This window comes from Pseudophryne corroboree, chromosome 5 (assembly GCF_028390025.1).
Source record: "Pseudophryne corroboree isolate aPseCor3 chromosome 5, aPseCor3.hap2, whole genome shotgun sequence".
Classification (NCBI taxonomy): Eukaryota; Metazoa; Chordata; class Amphibia; order Anura; family Myobatrachidae; genus Pseudophryne; species Pseudophryne corroboree.
This window is the reverse complement of record NC_086448.1, coordinates 625,296,852-625,303,319: the sequence shown is the minus strand read 5'-3', so window position 1 is coordinate 625,303,319 and position 6,468 is coordinate 625,296,852. Positions and strand designations below refer to the sequence as shown.

Genomic DNA, 6,468 nt, shown 5'->3' with positions numbered 1-6,468 from the left:
CTAAACACTCTTTCGGAGTACACACTTGTGGGAGGGCAACTTAGGTAGAATAAAGCCAGTTTGTGCAAGGGCCTCCAAATTTTCTCTTTTTCCTGCCAGTATAAGTACGGACTGTCTGACGTGCCTACTTGGATGCGGTCACTCATATAATCCTCCACCATTCTTTCAATGGGGAGAGAATCATATGCAGTGCCAGTAGACTACATGTCCGTAATCGTTGGCAGGTCCTTTAGTCCGGACCAGATGTCAGCATCAGCAGTCGCTCCAGACTGCCCTGCATCACCGCCAGCGGGTGGGCTCGGAATTCTGTGCCTTTTCCTCGCACCCCCAGTTGCGGGAGAATGTGAAGGAGGAGATGTTGACAGGTCGCATTCCGCTTGACTTGACAATTTTCTCACCAGCAGGTCTTTGAACCCCAGCAGACTTGTGTCTGCCGGAAAGAAAGATCCAAGGTAGGTTTTAAATCTAGGATCGAGCACGGTGGCCAAAATGTAGTGCTCTGATTTCAACAGATTGACCACCCGTGAATCCTTGTTAAGCGAATTAAGGGCTCCATCCACAAGTCCCACATGCCTAGCGGAATCGCTCTGTCTTAGCTCCTCCTTCAATGTCTCCAGCTTCTTCTGCAAAAGCCTGATGAGGGGAATGACCTGACTCAGGCTGGCAGTGTCTGAACTGACTTCACGTGTGGCAAGTTCAAAGGGCAGCAGAACCTTGCACAACGTTGAAATCATTCTCCACTGCGCTTGAGACAGGTGCATTCCACCTCCTATATCGTGCTCAATTGTATAGGCTTGAATGGCCTTTTGCTGCTCCTCCAACCTCTGAAGCATATAGAGGGTTGCATTCCACCTCGTTACCACTTCTTGCTTCAGATGATGGCAGGGCAGGTTCAGGCGTTTTTGGTGGTGCTCCAGTCTTCTGTACGTGGTGCCTGTACGCCGAAAGTGTCCCGCAATTCTTCTGGCCACCGACAGCATCTCTTGCACGCCCCTGTCGTTTTTTAAATAATTCTGCACCACCAAATTCAAGGTATGTGCAAAACATGGGACGTGCTGGAATTTGCCCAGATTTAATGCACACACAATATTGCTGGCGTTGTCCGATGCCACAAATCCACAGGAGAGTCCAATTGGGGTAAGCCATTCCGCGATGATCTTCCTCAGTTGCCGTAAGAGGTTTTCAGCTGTGTGCGTATTCTGGAAACCGGTGATACAAAGCGTAGCCTGCCTAGGAAAAAGTTGGCGTTTGCGAGATGCTGCTACTGGTGCCGCCGCTGCTGTTCTTGCGGCGGGAGTCCATACATCTACCCAGTGGGCTGTCACAGTCATATAGTCCTGACCCTGCCCTGCTCCACTTGTCCACATGTCCGTGGTTAAGTGGACATTGGGTACAGCTGCATTTTTTAGGACACTGGTGACTCTTTTTCTGAGGTCTGTGTACATTTTCGGTATCGCCTGCCTAGAGAAATGGAACCTAGATGGTATTTGGTACCGGGGACACAGTACCTCCAACAAGTCTCTAGTTGGCTCTGCAGTAATGATGGATACCGGAACCACGTTTCTCACCACCCAGGATGCCAAGGCCTCAGTTATCCGCTTTGCAGCAGGATGACTGCTGTGATATTTCATCTTCCTCGCAAAGGACTGTTGGACAGTCAATTGCTTGGTGGAAGTAGCAAAAGTGGTCTTACGACTTCCCCTCTGGGATGACCATCGACTCCCAGCAGCAACAACAGCAGCGCCAGCAGCAGTAGGCGTTACACGCAAGGATGCATCGGAGGAATCCCAGGCAGGAGAGGACTCGTCAGAATTGCCAGTGACATGGCCTGCAGGACTATTGGCATTCCTGGGGAAGGAGGAAATTGACACTGAGGGAGTTGGTGGGGTGGTTTGCGTGAGCTTGGTTACAAGAGGAAGGGATTTACTGGTCAGTGGACTGCTTCCGCTGTCGCCCAAAGTTTTTGAACTTGTCACTGACTTATTATGAATGCGCTGCAGGAGACGTATAAGGGAGGATGTTCCGAGGTGGTTAACGTCCTTACCCCTACTTATTACAGCTTGACAAAGGCAACACATGGCTTGACAAATGTTGTCCGCATTTCTGTTGAAATACTTCCACATCGAAGAGCTGATTTTTTTTGGTATTTTCACCAGGCATGTCAATGGCCATATTCCTCCCACGGACAACAGGTGTCTCCCCGGGTGCCTGACTTAAACAAACCACCTCACCATCAGAATCCTCCTTGTCAATTTCCTCCCCAGCGCCAGCAACACCCATATCCTCCTCATCCTGGTGTACTTCAACACTGACATCTTCAATCTGACTATCAGGAACTGGACTGCGGGTGCTCCTTCCAGCACTTGCAGGGGGCGTGCAAATGGTGGAAGGCGCATGCTCTTCACGTCCAGTGTTGGGAAGGTCAGGCATCGCAACCGACACAATTGGACTCTCCTTGTGGATTTGGGATTTCGAAGAACGCACAGTTCTTTGCTGTGCTACTGCCAGCTTGAGTCTTTTCATTTTTCTAGCGAGAGGCTGAGTGCTTCCATCCTCATGTGAAGCTGAACCACTAGCCATGAACATAGGCCAGGGCCTCAGCCGTTCCTTGCCACTCCGTGTGGTAAATGGCATATTGGCAAGTTTACGCTTCTCCTCCGACAATTTTATTTTAGATTTTTGAGTCCTTTTTTTTACTGATATTTGGTGTTTTGGATTTTACATGCTCTGTACTATGACATTGGGCATCGGCCTTGGCAGACGACGTTGATGGAATTTCATCGTCTCGGCCATGACTAGTGGCAGCAGCTTCAGCACGAGGTGGAAGTCGATCTTGATCTTTCCCTATTTTTGGAACCTCAACATTTTTGTTCTCCATATTTTAATAGGCACAACTAAAAGGCACCTCAGGTAAACAATGGAGATGGATGGATACTAGTATACTTATGGATGACGAGCGACTGCCGACACAGAGGTAGCTACAGCCGTGGACTACCGTACTGTGTCTGCTGCTAATATAGACTGGATGATAATGAGATAAAATTAAAATATATATATATATCACACTAGTACTGCAGCCGGACAGGTATATATTATGTAATGACGGACCTGCTGGACACTGTCTGTCAGCACTGCAGACTCCTAAAGTAAGCTACTAGTATCAAGAAGATAGAAAAAAAAAACCACGGGTAGGTGGTATACAATTATGGATGGACGAGCGACTGCCGACACAGAGGTAGCTACAGCCGTGGACTACCGTACTGTGTCTGCTGCTAATATAGACTGGATGATAATGAGATAAAATTAAAATATATATATATATATCACACTAGTACTGCAGCCGGACAGGTATATATTATGTAATGACGGACCTGCTGGACACTGTCTGTCAGCACTGCAGACTCCTAAAGTAAGCTACTAGTATCAAGAAGATAGAAAAAAAAAAAACCACGGGTAGGTGGTATACAATTATGGATGGACGAGCGACTGCCGACACAGAGGTAGCTACAGCCGTGGACTACCGTACTGTGTCTGCTGCTAATATAGACTGGATGATAATGAGATAAAATTAAAATATATATATATATCACACTAGTACTTCAGCCGGACAGGTATATATTATGTAATGACGGACCTGCTGGACACTGTCTGTCAGCACTGCAGACTCGTATAGGGGTTATACCGCACAGCTATTAAGTAGATTTAAACAATAGATTTTTTATTTACCAAAATACACTGATGAAGGAAAAAATACTTTTTCAATCGAGTTCAATTTGGCGGTGCACCCAGAGTCAGTAGCAAAACATGTTGGACAAAAGGAGAAAAAGAAGACTCTTTTGTGGGTGCACTCTTGTATATATATGGAAGTATCAAGCAAATAGATTAAAATTCAATATTTATTATAGATAAACATAAAAGCATTTAGTAGTTGAATATACAAATGAAAAAATGAAAATAAGAGGACACAATACAAAAAAATAATAATAAAAATATATATAAAAAATAATGATGGAACCAATAATATAGGTGTTGATATCAAATAATGGTTCAAAAAGAGCTACCTGGGTAACTGTAATCATGTAAATATATGGTCAATCCATAAATAGTCTCAATTAGCTGCCTACACCGTATATTTATATATATTTATTGAAGTCAGGCTAGATGCTCAATGGTAGTTTTACTGATATAGCCTGCTGTATTAATTATACCTGACCTGAGGATACAGGATAGAGAACAGATTGAAATAAGGAGAGATGAATCTGCTGTCGGTGTTAGACACTGAGCCTGGCCGTCCCAATTGTCCTACTAAACCAAGTATTCCTCAAGAGTCTCCCACTTGAGTACTAACTTGGCCCAACACTGCTTAGCTTCCAAGGTCGGAAGGATTCGGGCGTTACCAGTGTGGTATGATAGTAGGAAATTATAGATTGCTTCTGGAATCACTGATGAGAGTTCATGAATACCAAAGGTGGTAAGGAAAATCGTGAATACAAAAAAAAAAGGGGGAGAGAAAAAGTGAAAAGTGGGATCTGCTGCCAATGTTAGACAGAGGTAAACCCCTGAATCAATGGTGAGAGTCCCGAAATTAAAGTGATAGTCAGAGAATTATTCTTTTGAGACGATAATTCTTGAATAAATGATGATAAATAATCGATATGAAAGAAAAAAAAGAATTTTTAACTAATATCAAAATTATGATTATAAATAATATCTATCATAAGAATTGTACTTAATTAATTGATGGAAATGCTTACACCTCTATAATGAGATGAGTGTGAGCAACACACAAGAAATCAATTAGTGGATAATTAAATGAATTAAGAAATCCACAATGAAAAATAAATAAGTTTCAAAGATGCAGCAACTGAAATAATATGCTTAATGCCATTATTAATAAGCTAATGCAGAGCTTTTGATAGTTATGATAGTGAAAAGAGACAGATCATAAGGGAAAATCAATAAAGCCACTGTAATAAGTACGTTAAAATAGTACTTTAGTGGTATATATTGTGCAAATAAAGAAAATGACAATTAGGTATATATTGAAAAGGTGACAAATTGGATATCACGGGTGTCCTGAAAATGGATATTACCCGTACTCGGCGGCTCACGGACATTCTTTACGGCTTCCCTGCGCCGCATCCTGTGTTGACTCTGGCACATTGAATCTGGCATCATCACCCTGTGACCACGGATCCTTCGGTACTCAACGCCAGCCAAGCAGCGCCTTTATTCCCCTGGATCCACGGCACCGCTCTCCTCCGTTACACAGCATCTGATCTTCACACAGACACTGACACGGCGCCTTTATTCCCCTGGATCCACGGCACCGCTCTCCTCCGTTACACAGCATCTGATCTTCACACAGACACTGACACGGGTAATATCCATTTTCAGGACACCCGTGATATCCAATTTGTCACCTTTTCAATATATACCTAATTGTCATTTTCTTTATTTGCACAATATATACCACTAAAGTACTATTTTAACGTACTTATTACAGTGGCTTTATTGATTTTCCCTTATGATCTGTCTCTTTTCACTATCATAACTATCAAAAGCTCTGCATTAGCTTATTAATAATGGCATTAAGCATATTATTTCAGTTGCTGCATCTTTGAAACTTATTTATTTTTCATTGTGGATTTCTTAATTCATTTAATTATCCACTAATTGATTTCTTGTGTGTTGCTCACACTCATCTCATTATAGAGGTGTAAGCATTTCCATCAATTAATTAAGTACAATTCTTATGATAGATATTATTTATAATCATAATTTTGATATTAGTTAAAAATTCTTTTTTTTCTTTCATATCGATTATTTATCATCATTTATTCAAGAATTATCGTCTCAAAAGAATAATTCTCTGACTATCACTTTAATTTCGGGACTCTCACCATTGATTCAGGGGTTTACCTCTGTCTAACATTGGCAGCAGATCCCACTTTTCACTTTTTCTCTCCCCCTTTTTTTTTTTGTATTCACGATTTTCCTTACCACCTTTGGTATTCATGAACTCTCATCAGTGATTCCAGAAGCAATCTATAATTTCCTACTATCATACCACACTGGTAACGCCCGAATCCTTCCGACCTTGGAAGCTAAGCAGTGTTGGGCCAAGTTAGTACTCAAGTGGGAGACTCTTGAGGAATACTTGGTTTAGTAGGACAATTGGGACGGCCAGGCTCAGTGTCTAACACCGACAGCAGATTCATCTCTCCTTATTTCAATCTGTTCTCTATCCTGTATCCTCAGGTCAGGTATAATTAATACAGCAGGCTATATCAGTAAACTACCATTAAGCATCTAGCCAGACTTCAATAAATATATATAAATATACGGTGTAGGCAGCTAATTGAGACTATTTATGGATTGACCATATATTTACATGATTACAGTTACCCAGGTAGCTCTTTTTGAACCATTATTTGATATCAACACCTATATTATTGGTTCCATCAT

General features: G+C 42.3%; 2 pseudogenes; one reads left to right on the top strand and one right to left on the bottom strand.

The window, feature by feature from the left end:
* Positions 1–4,299: 4,299 nt before the first annotated feature.
* LOC134931549 (5S ribosomal RNA) lies at positions 4,300–4,418 on the bottom strand (annotated as a pseudogene).
* A 1,638-nt stretch (positions 4,419–6,056) lies between these two features.
* LOC134931548 (5S ribosomal RNA) lies at positions 6,057–6,175 on the top strand (annotated as a pseudogene).
* Positions 6,176–6,468: the final 293 nt, after the last annotated feature.